At 45.0% G+C, this 14,721-nt stretch overlaps 1 protein-coding gene across 3 annotated transcripts in view; it reads right to left on the bottom strand.

The window, feature by feature from the left end:
* MRAP2 (melanocortin 2 receptor accessory protein 2) overlaps window positions 1-14,721 on the bottom strand; it is a 123,531-nt gene that overhangs the window by 47,224 nt on the left and 61,586 nt on the right. The window contains exon 1 of one of the 3 annotated variants that reach the window (XM_025444783.3): window positions 1,892-2,240. The exons of 1 other annotated variant lie outside the window; for it this stretch is intronic. The gene's annotated coding sequence lies outside the window, so the exon portion shown is untranslated. Of the gene's footprint in view, window positions 1-1,496; window positions 1,535-1,891; window positions 2,241-14,721 lie in introns of those variants that run through there. One more of the 3 variants, XM_025444781.3, reaches the window with a different exon arrangement.

The following is a 14,721-nucleotide window of genomic DNA, read 5'->3' as shown; positions in this document are numbered from 1 at the left end:
AGGGAAAGAAGTTAGTTTGGCATAAATGGTCTTTGCAAATCCTTTCCTAGGAGGTCTTGAGCTTTCTCCTTTACAAAGCTGTTCTGGAATGTTGCCAGGATCCAAGTCTGTCTGTTTTGAAAAGTCTGTCCGGATGCTCCTCTATCAAGCCAGCTCAAAGGTGACTGTGACCACTCCCACTGCTTTCGGATGCCTGTTATTTGGACGTTGAGCAATCCAGCCCGGTCGGGTTTCAAGACCTCTTAAAGGGGTATTATTTCTTTGCTCCCAGGGAGAAATAAACCGGGGGCAACCCTGCCTTCTCCTGTACCTGTTGATATCGTCTCATCTTCCGCAAACACCGGATGATCTTCCTGACCAGAACCTAATTCCTTGACGTGGGCACCCCAGCTCGTGGAAGCCTCTCCCATTCGGGACCCTACGCTTGGCAGGTCCAGACCACTTTCCTGCCTGCATTCTTGGTAATGCACCCCACCTGATGTAGCTGAGGGCCACTGGCCTCACAGTCCGAGTTCTCAGGCCCCTACACCCCACTATTGACTGGGGATTGGGTTGGAGAACTTCTCTTATACCTCAACCTAAGTTGCTTTTTTTTTTTTTTTTTTTTTTTTTTTTTTTCCGTGTGCAAACTGGAAACACTACCCCTTACCTTTGGGGCTTTCATGAGGATTTATCTATATGGAAGTGTGCTTTTTCCCTGGAGTAGCATGGACAGTCCCCCACCCCGCGCGTCCCCTTTGCTTTCCGGACACCATTAAATGTTTCCTTGTGTCACGATTTTAAATCCTGAGTAATAGCTGGGATTCCTCAAGTCCTCTACACCGCTGCGGTAACCACAAAGCCTCAGAACAAGTTTCCAATGAGGCCACCTTTTGTCTTCCTCAATTAATTATGCGGAAAGCATGGAACAGGAAGAAAAACGCAACAGCTGTCCCCCTCTAATCAGCAAGACGCCCCGCAGGCAGGCGCCCCAGTGCAAACGAAAGGAACGAACTGACAGGCCCGGACTGATCCTGGGAACCCTGCCCCTGCGGGGGGCGCGCGCCCCGGGCCCGAGCGGCCAAGCGTCCGCCCTGGATGCGCAGGGCGCCCGCGCCCAGAGGGGCTCCGTCGGAGGGCGCAGCCGTGGCAGGCGGCCCGGGGCGCGGGAAGTTTTCTCACCGGAGGGGGGGGGGGTCCCAGGGCCCTCCTCGCAGCCGAGGGCAGGGAACCCGCCCAAGCCCCCGCGCCGCCCCCCGCTCCAGCGCGCCCAGCCCCTCCGGTACGCCTCGGGCGGGACGCTGGCGTCCGCGGGCTGCTCTGCACGGGGTCTCACCCCTGCCCCCGGGCACCCTCAAAACCCGGCTGTCCCCTTGCCGATGCCGTCCTCCCAAACATCCCCCCCGACTAAAAGCCCCCGCCAAACCCGATGGGGCCCGACTGCCTTCCCCCGAGCCCCCCCAGACCCCGGCGCCTCGGCTTGCGTGGCCCCGGGCGCCCCGTCCCGCCGCGGTTACCTGGCTGCTCCGAGGGGCCTGAGCGCCGCCCCCGCCCCCGCCCCGCCCCGCCTCCTCCGGCCGCCCGGGCCTCGGCGAGCCGCTCCAGGCGCCGCGGTGTGGCGGGGACGCGCGCTCCCGCCCCGCAGCCCGGGCGGCGAGGGGCGCGGGGGCCGCCTCCGGAGCCCCGGGCTTGCCCTGCGGCGCCGCGCCCTGCTCGCGACGAAAGGGAAGAGGAACCCGAGGATCCTTTGCCCGCCCCAGCTCCGCGGCGGGTCCCTCGGGCCAGTTTTGACTAATGAGCTGAGCAAGGAGGCGGGGGGGGCACGCAGGAGAGAGATCTAGGCGGGGGCCTCCGCGTCGAGTGCAAGTTCACTAAGGCCAAGGGGTCCTCCCTCGCGAGCTGCTAAAATTACCTCAATTCACTTCTTCCCTCTGCTTCTGGGCGCTGGAGGAAACGGACCGTGGAAATGTCCCCCCTACAGGGCCTCGAAAGGATAGGACTGGACCAAGAGTAGTTTCGACTTAGCAGACGTGGCTCGCTCCTCCCTCCCAGGAAACATTTGCTGAGTCCGCGTTGCACGCCAGACCTCGGACCGGGCGCCGGGGGTACCACCTCCTGCAGCTTATATTCCCGTGAGGAGGCACCCAGTAGCCAGAAATACGGGACATGCGTAGCATCTGCAGTCGCAGTAAGAGCTATAGAGGAAAAGTAACTCAGGAAGGGCTTAAAGGATGTTGGTGGGGAGGTGGCCCCAAAGGGAAGGTGGCTTTGAGTAAAGAACTGAAGATGAGGGGGATCCCTGGGTGGCTCAGCGCTTTAGCACCGCCTTCGGCCCAGGGCGTGGTCCTGGAGACCCAGGGTCGAGTCCCACATTGGGCTCCCTGCATGGGGCCTGCTTCTCCCTCTGCCTGTCTCTCTCTGTGTCTCTCATGAATAAATAAATAAAGTCTTTAAAATATATATATGTAAGTTTTTCATCCTCAACATATTTTAAGTTGTGTTTGTAAACTCCTGTCCTCCTTTGCTCCCAAGCATTCAAAACTGGTTTTAATCTTTTTGCATGTGTTTTAGCTTCATTCTTTTGGCTCTCTCTCCTGAAATCTGTAGCAATACAATAGTGCCACAGATCAATTGCCTGTGTCTCTACTTCTCTTTGTGTCTCTCATGAGTAGATAAATAAAATCTTAAAAAAAAAAAAAAAAAACTGAAGCTGGGAAAGCAAGTTCTGCTGGCATCGGGGGAGAAAGCCCTTGCTATGCTCCACGGACTGAGATGTTCTTAATTGTGGGAGGCATTTCCTTTACTACTCTGGCGCACCCTATCAGGCAGTATTGCCAGTTTACAGATGAGGAAACTGGAGCTTAGGGAGGTTAAACGAATTGCCTGAGGCCACAGGTTTGTAAATGGAGGAGCTCAGGAAGCCTGGTGCCCCCACAAGGGTGGTTTAACCAGGACTACACATGAAAGACTCCCAACTCTGGGAAACGAACTAGGGGTGGTGGAAGGGGAGGTGGGCTGGGGGTGGGGGTGACTGGGTGGCGGGCACTGAGGTGGGCACTTGACGGGATGAGCACTGGGTGTTATTCTGTTTGTTGACAAACTGAACACCAATACAAAATAAATTTATTTAAAAAAAAAAACAGGACTACAGTGCAGTGGGGGAAACGCAACTCTAGCAGCACACAGGCAGGCTGGTAGCTGTGTGATTAACTCCATCTCACAGCGTCAGAAAAATATTTCCTGATTTCATTGATTTTTTTTTCAGCTGCTAGTCTCATTATTACTCATAATATGAACTATTTTGCAAACCATCTTTACTGCTGTGTGTACAATCCTCATCCTCAGGCAGTTCAGTTCTCAATGACATAATCTGACCATCTGTGATGAGATTCATTAGTCGTCCCCTAACTCTGTGCATTGCTTTCAGCGGCACACGCTCGTTTATGTGGACACCATCCATCACCCCAGCCTTGGAGCCTGTACGCATGTCAGCAGGGAGCAGTGAAGCCATCAGAGAGCAGGGTAGCAGAACCACCCGCACTGAGGCAACAGCAAACCAACCAGTCTCTGCCTTAGCTGTCAGAATCGGATAGCTTCTTTGGGGCAGAGTCCCAAAGGCTCATGAGGCAGAAAACTAGGGCACATTGTCCTATGTGGCAGAGATCAAGAACCATCAGTTTCAGGGGCTGGGACTGCAGCCTCCTGTGCAAGTGACACCATCAATAGGATAGTGGGGCTCCCGTTTCTCTCCTAGGATGCCTTCTCCTGGCTGCATCCATTCCCTTCTTCCCTGCCCCAAATGCCACTGGTTTCAGGAAGCAGTGCCAGCAGCATTTTCCCACCTGTCCTCCAAGGTCTGCCCCAAATGCCACTGGTTTCAGGAAGCCTTCCTCATTGCTCCAGCTACAAATGAATTCTTCTTCTAAACTCTGATCCTTCTCTTACAGCATCTGTTATTTGAAGTTTAGCTCTAAAACAGCCTCCTCCTGTCCCTCCATAGTCCCTGTTTAATTTATCCACAAATCTTAGCATACTGCCTTGTACCCAGTGGACCTTTAATGAGTATTTTGTTGTTAATAAATTAATTTATGAAAACACCATTTCATTGTCTCTTAATTTTGTCTTTTCTTTTTTAAGATTTTATTTATTCATGAGAGACACAGAGAAAGAGAAAGGCAGAGGCACAGGCTGAGGGAGAAGGAGGCTCCATGCAGGAAGCCCAATGTGGGACTCGATCCCAGGACTCTGGGATCACACCCTGAGCCTAAGGCAGGCACTTAACCACTGAGCTACCCAGGTAGTTCCTTAATTTTGTTTTTTCATTCCAAAATAGTTTTTAAGCCCCCAGTAATTTAGTGCAAGACTGAGTTATATGTACCTATAGCTTTGATTGCCAATATACATTGACAACAGTTTTACTTTGAGCTACATTCTATTTACCCCATTCTGACGTTCAAAAACTGAGGTTTGGGGATCCCTGGGTGGCTCAGCGGTTTAGTGCCTGCCTTCGGCCCAGGGTGTGATCCTGGAGTCCTGGGATCAAGTCCCATATCGGGCTCCCTGCATGGAGCCTGCTTCTCCCTCTGCCTGTGTCTCTGCCCCTCTCTCTCTCTCTCTCTCTCTCTCATAAATAAAATCTTAAAAAAAGAAAGAAGGAAGAAGGAAAGGAAGGAAGGAAGGAAGGAAGGAAGGAAGGAAGGAAGGAAGGAAGGAAAAGAAAGAAAGAAAAGAAGGAAGAAGAAAGAAAGAAGAAAGAAAGAAAGAAAGAAAAGAAAGAAAGAAAGAAAGAAAGAAAGAAAGAAAGAAAGAAAGAAAGAAAGAAAGAGAAAGAAGGAAAGAAAACTGAGGTTTAAGGGTAATTTCTCCAAGGTCACAATACTAATCATTGCTTGAGCCAAGACTCCAAGGTGCATGCTCTTCACTACAAGCTCATGCTGCTCCTTATTCCATCATCCATTGATGCATACATTCGTTGGGCTTTCAATCAATATTTAGATTTACTGTCTCTACTCTGCAGCAGGCATTGACAAAATAGCAATGATTCAAACACAGTCCTTGGGGTACTGAAGGGAGGTGATCCAAAGGAACAAACTTCCAGTTATAAGATAAGTAGGCAGGCAGTGAGGAGATAATGTAGGACCCAATGACTGTGGCTAGTTCTGCTGCAGGATATGTGTGAAAGTTGCTAAGAGATAGGTGCTAAGATTTCTCATCATGAGGAAACTTTTGTCCTGTTTTTGTCTTTTCTTTTTACTGGATCTGTATGAGATAATGGATGCTAACTAAATGTGTGGCAGCAATCACTTCACAATATACATAAGTCCAACCATCATGGTACACACCTTTAACCTATACAGTGATGTCTGTCATTTACATCTCCATAAAACCTGGACGGAAAAACAGAGTTGTCGCCCTCAAAACTGCTTGCGATCTAGTAGAAGGGACAGACAAGCTAGAAATGCTCAGACTTCAGCATTATAAATCTTATCAAAGGGATGAGGAGAGGCCCTAAAGGGGCCCTTTATTTTAGATTAGATAATGACAATAAGGATTCACTGAGAAGATAGAATATAACTTTAATTTTGAAGGATATATAATACTGTGTTACAATGATAATGGAGAAAAGCATACAGTAGGCAAGACAAGAGCATATGCAAAAATATGGAAGCAAGGAGGAATAAGGCACATCCGGGGAATGACTGCAATGATACAGGGGGGCTGCAGCATGGTAAGAGCAGTACTGAGATGAAGCTGGAAAGGTAGGCACGGTCAAACACAAGGGGTCCGTGGATTGGCTGCATGGAGCCCATTACCCTCTGAAAATGTACAAATTTCTGGATGTCTGTATGTGTGCGTTCCAGGGAAGAGGTCTGAGAGCTCTAGTGAAATTCTCCAAGGGGTTGACTGCCCCAGGGCCAGGAGGTGGGGCAGTCAGTTTCCCTTGCCACGATCTGCTGCCCAATCCACAGAACACAGGCAAACCCACAAGGGATGGCAACAGCAGGAATGGGGGGAGGCACAAGGCTCACTCCTGCCAAATCATCTCCAAATATGCAGTGCATTGCCAGCCCTGGGTAAGGATAGCTGACCCCTGACCCTCCCAGGACAGAAGGAGGGAGTAGTTGGGCAGTCAACATACCAGAAAGTAGGGAGCTGACAGCTGAGAACGTTTACCAGGGAGGCAGTGGAAAGCAGGACGACAGTGAACCAAGATTCTAAACGCTCAGTGCCTGCTCCATTGCCCTACCAGACTTATGACCCCACCCCAACTTCTTATGCTGAAGTCTTAACCCCCAATACCTCACAATATGATGGTATTTGGAGACAGGGCCTTTGAAGAAGTGATTAAGTTTAAATGAGGCCATATGAATGGGCCCTAATCCTATCTGATTTATGTCTTTATAAGAAGAGTAAAGGCATACAGAGACTTGTGTACACAGAGGGATGACCATGGGGAGAGGCACCAAGGGAGGCCATGTGCCAGCCAAGAAGAGAGTCCTTAGAGGAAATTAATCTTGTTGGTACCTTGATGTTGGACTTCCAGTTTCTAAAAAAATGAAACAATACATTTCTGTTGTTTAAGCCATTTAGCCTGATATTTTATTGTGATAGCCCTAGAAAACTAATAGATTTACAAAACGTAAGTTCAAATTCAAAGATGAAAGTTTTAAGAAATTTAATATGGTGGCCACAAAACATTAAATCTCAAATGAGGTCCTTCCTAAACATGGAATCTAGTGCCACTCTACTGGTCACAGGCAGGTCTTGGGAACAGGGGAGTGACAATCTTCAGACAACTTGGGATCTGGGAGCGAAGAGGTGTGACTAAAGCTTTGGGAATGGAAGCAATTGCTCCCCAGGAACACACAGTGAAATGACAAAGAGAAGAGAAAGGGTAGGTATCAGAAGCTTGGAATATAAACCTGGAAGGAAGACAGAGAGAGAGAGAAACTAGAGAAATAGGAGATGAATGAGAGAAGGTGGAACCTGATGGAGAAATGGGCAATAGTGTCAAAGGCCCAAGGTTATATGATTAAGAACTAGAGCCCATTTGTCTTTGCATAGAGGTCATGTGCTGGAAACTGAGGTCAGATTTCTGTTGGTTAGGGAGTCAGGACGGCAGTAAGGGGCTACTCCCTTAAGGAGGCTGAGGAGCAGCTGGAGGTGAGACTGTTGAGGACCTCTGTGCAGGCATAGGAAGGTCCAGGGATCCAGGACTAAACCCCAGCCCCATATTCTGTCCCCTGCCTCAGCCTGCAGGTCGATGGAAGGTCTTCTGGCAGAGGCACCAAATTGCCTAGCCTTGCATAGCAAAGCTGTAACTAGAGCTTTTCTTATTTGTCTATTTATTATTGGGGTTTCCCTCCTGCTCCATGAGAGCAGCAACTGTTTTGTCTCCATCAGGCACTCACTGAAGCTCCTGGCACACAGTAGGCATAGTAACATATGCTGAATAAATAAATGGGATGCAGAGTCAAGTGGCAAGTTGTATTTGTTTTGTTTTACCATCATTTATTAATTTGTTTTAGATGAAAAAGTCTTAAACATATTTATAGATTAAGAGGAAGGACCCAGAAGGAGGAGAGAAGCTGAAGATTTGAGAGAGGAAAGAATTGATGAAATAAGATACTGGGGAATGGAGTAAGAAAATAAATCAACATAAATACTAGAGACAAAGAAAAATTTTATCTGAATCATCCTTTGGGAAATTCCTTTATTCATTCAGCGGTAACTACCTTGCCTTGTCTTGGATCCTACAGGGCATGGGGAACTTCTAGGAAGGGGAAGGTAGATACAAAAACAAACGAAAGAGCTACTCCCTTCCAGCTATTCGGGATGGCACTATCTAGTTAAGAAATTTCTCATGGAAAAGGATAAACAATGATGAAACACAGCAAGGATGATCCCAAGTGTCTGAGTAATAAAGACTTGGAAGCAGAATGAACAGATAGAAAACCTGGAGGCATTAGGAAAATCCACTGCAGAAAAGGAGAGGAAATAGAGAAAACGAAGCAGAGAAGAACGAGAGGAAGGTGGCTTCTGGTCTGGCCTGCTGGCAGTGGGCTGGCCGGCAGTTTTCAGCATCTGGAAGGCAGGGCCTCAGTGTCGCCCCAGGACCTGAGACAGCTCCACTTATTTTCAGTTAACTAGGACCCGGGCCAATCCGCCCAGCAGGAAGCAGTAAAAATCCAGACCTGTCTCAGAGAAGGACACATCCCTAATGGCTAATCTGTCTGGGTGAGGAAAATTTGGCAGTGTTTCAGAGAGTCCAATAATAAATATGGCCAGAACCAAATGAAGAAAATGAGAAAGAAAAATACAATTGTTTTCAGATGTTAAAATATATAACACAGTTACCTCTCTAACTTGATTGTTTTCTTCAAAGAACAGGATAATCCATCATCAACTCACATCAAAGGTAAAATCACACACATACACACACACACAGACACGGGCACTCCACGATGCAGTTATCCAAGGGGCAGGAAGCACAACTCACTTCAGTGATATAGTTGCTCAATTAAGTTTCAGAAAATAAATAGAAATGGTGTTTAGAATGCTGAGACTTGGGGATCCCTGGGTGGCTCAGCGGTTGAGCACCTGTCTTCAGCCCAGGGCATGATCCTGGAGTCTCGGGATCGAGTCCCACGTCGGGCTCCCTGCATGGAGGCTGCTTCTCCCTCTGCCTGTGTCTCTGCCTCTCTCTCTCTCTCCATGTCTCTCATGAATAAATAAATAAAATCTCAAAAAAAAAAAAAATAAATGCTGATACTTCTAAGATGTGAGGTATGCAGGCTGCAGTTGGTAGCGTTTTTAATCATGAATCTCTTCCAAGTCATTAATAGTGGTAGCTCTCCACCTAATATCCTAGATGATTTGAGAATTGTCACCTTTTCCGTACTGTGCATATATTGTATGTTAGTGCCTTATCTTGGCTTTATACTATTGTTCTCTTTAAATTAGTGCAATTATTCCTGAGTGCTATGTAAACTGCTCTCCCTTGCCAACTGCTTCCTTTTATTCTATGGAGCAAACACATACCAGTGAATGTCATACACATGCATGTGCACAGACAGGACCCCTCCTCATGGTATCTATCCCATTCCTTCTCTTCCAGGGCTCACACATTTGTTTGGAGCTTCCCTCTGGCAGCTAATCCTATTGTTCCTCTGGCAGAGCAGCACAGACTTCCACCCACAGAGCGTGGGACCAAGCAGACAAAACATCTAATGTATTTTAGTTCATGTTTGACATTCAATCAGGAAGACGGAGCTTTGAGCCACTCTGAAATGTCAACCTGAATGCATTTTACACCACCAGAGAGAGAGAGACAGAGTGCACCAGGGAGACACTACAGTCTCTCAGTGGTAACTCGTAGCCCTAGGCTCTAACACTCATATTTGTTTTTCTCAAAATCAAATTGTGCATTTAGAGTGAATTTCTGCTGTCTTCTTATTTGTTTACTATCACACAATAATGACAAAGCTGCAGTTTATTGGCTCTGGGCTCATTGACTCACCGAAAGCAAATGGAAAGAAGAGATAGTTTGTTTTGGCTCCTTGCTTCCTATCATTCCTTAAAGTATATCCCAGCCAGTATAAGGCATGCAAGAATGATTCCAAAATGGAAAAACATGTTGACTCCAGCTCTGATATTGGAGATTATGCCCACGTGTGTGTCCCAAGTATTCATACATCTCTGGGTCTGCATGCCTACCTACATGCAGGTAGGTAGATGAGGACAAGATGAGATCTTGCAACTCTGCACGGCTTCACCCTCCCACAGAGTCTACCTTTCTCCCCATTTTTCTCTTCCTGATCCCTTTGCCTCGGGGGTCTACTGCACTCATCATCTTTACATGAAAGATTTCCTCCCACAGAGTCTACCTTTCTCCCCATTTTTCTCTTCCTGATCCCTTTGCCTCAGGGGTCTACTGCACTCATCATCTTTACATGAAAGATTTCATTTTCTGGTTTTAGTCTATGACCAAGCCAGTAAACCCTGCCCTCACAAAACACAAATTGACCCAGATGCAAACCCTAAAGTGCCACCTGCTTCAATGGCAGCCCACCGTCACCTGCATTTGCTGAATTTCTGCAGGCTCTTTAGCACTGCTGGCCCAGAACCTATGCATACCCTCCTTGCTTCTCCCTCATCTTCCAGGAGCATCAGGAAGTCAGGCCTCTGGGGGACTAGCCCCAGGGGAGACTGCCTCTACCTCTCAGCCACAGTCTTGTCACCCTGGCCACCTTCCCCTCAGGCCTTGCTTGACAGCTCACACATTATATAAACACACACACACAACTTCCATCCATTGCAATTTTACAGTTATCTTAGAGGAGAAGCCAATAACACTCAGCACTGTGCCTTTCCAAGCACTTTGCAAACATCGTATTCAAGCCTCACAACAACCCTATGAAATAGCTACTGCTATTATCACAATCCCCATTTTACAGTGGAGGAAACTACGGCTTAACAAAGATAGAAATATTCCCCTATGTGCTGAAATCATTCAGCGTTCTTCTACCTCTCCTCAAATCATCACTAATACCCATTCTTAATGTTTCTGATGCCCCCAAAGGGCATGTCTCTATTTGTAGAAACTGACTCAGTGATGTGATGAATAACAGAAGATGAATAATAATGAGGAGGAACAGAAGGAAGGGAAGATGTATGTGTGCGCACATGCTTGCACACGTGTACATGCATGTATCTAAGTATGTGTACTTGTGTATAAAATATCAAAGAAATGTTAAATGCAAAAACATTTAAATTATTATTTTTAAAGTAGCATCAGCACTTTACGGAAAGCCAAAAAGAAGAAAAAAAAACATCTGTAACTTCACCACCATAAAGCTACCAATTACAGCATTTTTCATTTCCTTTTAGACTGCTGTAAAACATGGTGGTTTACATTATAATCATATAGTACCTGTAAATTTATGTGAATATATATGTGTATTATCATATACATATATGATATGTATATATGTATATGATAATACATATCAATTTCACTTAATCCTGTTATATTGTAAGCATTTTCTATTTTATTGTATAATTTTTGTAAGCATCAACCTTAATGGCTGTAATAGTTCATTAAGTAGGTACCATAATTACTCCAACTGTCTCATTATTGATAGACATTTAGATTCCAGGTTTTTTCTATTATAAGTTTTGCTGCAATATTTGTATTTATCTTATATAATGGCAGATATAACAAAAGACACAGCAGTTATGCTCTCTGTACCTTACTATTCATTTTACATTTCCAAAGATTTTTCAGATGCATGCCCACAAGTGGAGTTAACAACAACCACCTTTGCAAGAGCCCACTATAAATAATAGCAGATGTATACTAGTAAAAGTTTTTGTTTTGTTTTTATTTACAAACTGTAAATCTCTAATTATCCTATTAACATGAAATCTAGTTATGAAGCATATAAGTTCATAAATGAGAAACCACTCAATTTAACCTGGATGTGAGAAATCTGAGGGCAGGGAGAGATGACAGCCAAATATTTGAAGGTGAAGGAATTGGGGGAGAATTGGTTTGAGGCCTTAGGGGGAGGCAGGCTTCAGCTGAGTGATGGGAACTTCTGCCAAATGGCCCCGAGACAGCCCCCTCAGTGGCTGTGATCTGCAGCAAGCTGGACAAGCCCCTGGCAAGGGCTGAGTCAGGGAACTCAAGTAACCCTGCAAATCTGGACTGGATGCTCTGTGAGATCCTTTCCAGCCCTGAGGGGTGGTAACTGTTAGAAGTTATACAAAATGAAAATAGATAGATGATAGATGATAGATAGATGATAGATGATAGATAGATAGATAGATGTCATGCAAAATGAGTTCTTTCCTTTTGTGAAATAGAAAAAGAATCCAATTACCATAATTTCGAATTGTTTAAAGTGAAAATGAAAGTGCTTTTTATAATGGCTTGCATTTATTCCATAAATATGCATTGTGCACATATTATGATTCAGGCATTGGTTTAAATGCTGGAGTTATAAAGGTGAGCAAAACAGACAAAAATTCATGCATTAAAATACTTTCAAAATGTTTCTGTATGTAGGGGCACCCCAGTGACTCAGATGGTTAAGGATCTGCCTTTGGCTGAGGCCATGATTCCAGGGTCCTTGTAGGGCTCCCTTCTCAGTGGGGAGCCTGCTTCTCCTGCCTCTCTCCCTTGCTTGTGCTCTCTCTCCAGTAAAGAAACAAAATCTTTAAAGAGAAGTTTCTGCAGTCTTTTTCTTATTTCACTTCATGATGATTGGATGAAGTGAGCAGAGCAAGGATTCTCCCCACTATGCACAAGGAAGCTAAGGCTGAGAAAGGACCGGTGACTTGGCTAGGAGCCCACACAGAGATATGGAAGAAGAATGGAAACCAGCCCTATGAGCTCCTGCCCCAGTGCTCCCAGCGCTGCCGTCACTGCATGTGGAGAGGAGCTCGTGTTCCTGTATTCCCACCTCAGACTTCGAGACTGGCCAACACATCCTCAATTCCCTAAAAATTACTGCATTTTTAATGTAGCAAAGAGATTAAACATCAGAGGCAGTGCTCATTACAAGCCTAGAATACTTTCTAAGCTGTGAGGTTCTCAAAGACTAACATTATATTTTGTTCATCTTTTAAAACTCCACACCTGACACACAGCATGGGCTCTATCAGTTTTGTTAATGGATACCCACAACTCATAAGTACTGAAGGCTATTCTTTTTTTAAAAGTTTATTTCAGTAATCTCTACACCCAACATGGGGCTTGAACTCACAACCCAGAGATCAAGAGTCATGTGCTCCTCCCACCGAGCCAGCCAGGCACCCCTCAAATGCTATTCTTATGTCATGTTTTTAAAGTATGCTCTTCTTGTGAAATTATACTACCTCAGAAATGGAAAGTTATGGCATTTCACATGACTTCCAAGAAAACAAAAGGGTAAGATAAGGACCTGTGTATGGATTATAGAAATGCTTGCTAAGACATGTGTAGGACTGATGCCTTAGAGAAACAAGAGTCTGACTTAATCTTCATTTTAAAACATTGATTATTTTGAGAGATGCATGATTTTTAGTGCATTCCAGTATATGTTCAGTTTAATTACATTCTAGCCTTTAGTTTTCTAGTATTTTAGCTAAATTTTTCATTATAATCACCAGATTGTATTTACCCAGAATTGGGGTCATCTTTTGCCATCACAGGCATTCTCTGCCCATGGAAGTTAAGAAAAATAAACACATCTTTCTATGGCAGGTTTCTGGAAGGCCTCTGTTTAGAGGAACAAGTTAATGAAAAGAAAGCACCATGCTTCCTTTTCAAGTTCTCATTAATTGAGGACAAAGCCATATTAAACCTAAAGTAGAAAAGTATGCACATAAATAAAAAATATAACATATAGATTTGTAAATAAACATACATGCAGGCACACCTCAGAAATATGGCGGGTGCAGTTCCAGACCACTGCAATAAAGCAAATATTGCAATAAAGTGAGTGAAATGAATTTTTTTTTGGTTTCCCAAAGCACATAAAAATTATGTTTACACTATATTATAGTCTATTAAGTGTGCTGTAGCATTATGTCTAAATAATAATATTCATACATTAATTACAAATTGCCTTATTCCTGAAAATGGCTAGCCATCATCTGAGCTTTCAGCAAATTGTAACTTTTTGCCTCAGTGGTGATGGCTGCTGACTGATCAGGGAGGTCACTGCTGAAGGTAGGGATGGCTGTGGCAACTTTAAATAAGACAACATGATGTTTGGTGTATTGAGTGACTTCCTTTTATGAATGAATTCTCTGCAGCATGCAATGTGGTTGGATAGCATTTTTCCCACAGTAGAACTTCTTTCAAAATTGGAGTTGATCCTCTCAAACCCTGCCGCTGCTTTATCAGATAAGTTTATATAATATTCTAGATCCTTTGGGGATCCCTGGGTGGCTTAGCAGTTTAGCACCTGGCTTCGGCTCAGGGAGTGATCCTGGAGTCCCGGGATCGAGTCTCACATCAGGCTCCCTGCATGGAGGCTGCTTCTCCCTCTGCCTCTGTCTCTGCCTTTCTCTCTGTGTCATGAATAAATAAATAAAATATTTTTAAAAATCTAGATCCTTTGTTGTCACCTCAACAGTCTTCACAATATCTTCACTAGGACATTCCTTCTCAAGAAACCACTCTCTGTTCAGCCATAAGAAATAACTGCTAATCTTCTCAAGTTTGATCATGAGATGGCAGCAATTCACTCACATCTTCAGACTCCACTTCTGATTCTAGTTGTCTTGTTTCCACCACATCTGAGTTACTTCCTCCTCTGAAGTCTTGAACCCCTCCAAGTCACCTCTGAGAGCTGGAATCAACTTTTTCCAAATTCCTGTTAATCCTGATAATTTGACCCCTTCTAATGAATTGTGATGTTCTCAATGGCATCTAGAATGGTGAATCCTTTCCAGGTTTTTACTTATCTTTGCTTAGATCCCCCAGAGGAATCACTATGTATGATAGCTATAGCCTCATGAAATGTATTTCTTAAATAAGAGACTTAAGTCAAAATTACTCTTGATTCATGGGCCACAGAATGGATTTCATATTGGCAGGCATGAAAACAACATGAATCTTACTTTTGTACATCACCATCAGAATTCTTAGATGACCAGGTTGTTGATGAGCAGTAATATTTCGAAAGGAATCTTTATTTTGAGCAGTTTAAGTCTCAACAGTGAACTTAAAATATTCTATAAACCATGTCA

This window comes from Canis lupus, chromosome 12 (assembly GCF_003254725.2).
Source record: "Canis lupus dingo isolate Sandy chromosome 12, ASM325472v2, whole genome shotgun sequence".
In the NCBI taxonomy this organism is placed as follows: domain Eukaryota; kingdom Metazoa; phylum Chordata; class Mammalia; order Carnivora; family Canidae; genus Canis; species Canis lupus.
Note: the sequence above shows the minus strand (reverse complement) of the source record. Positions and strands in the feature narration are given on the sequence as shown.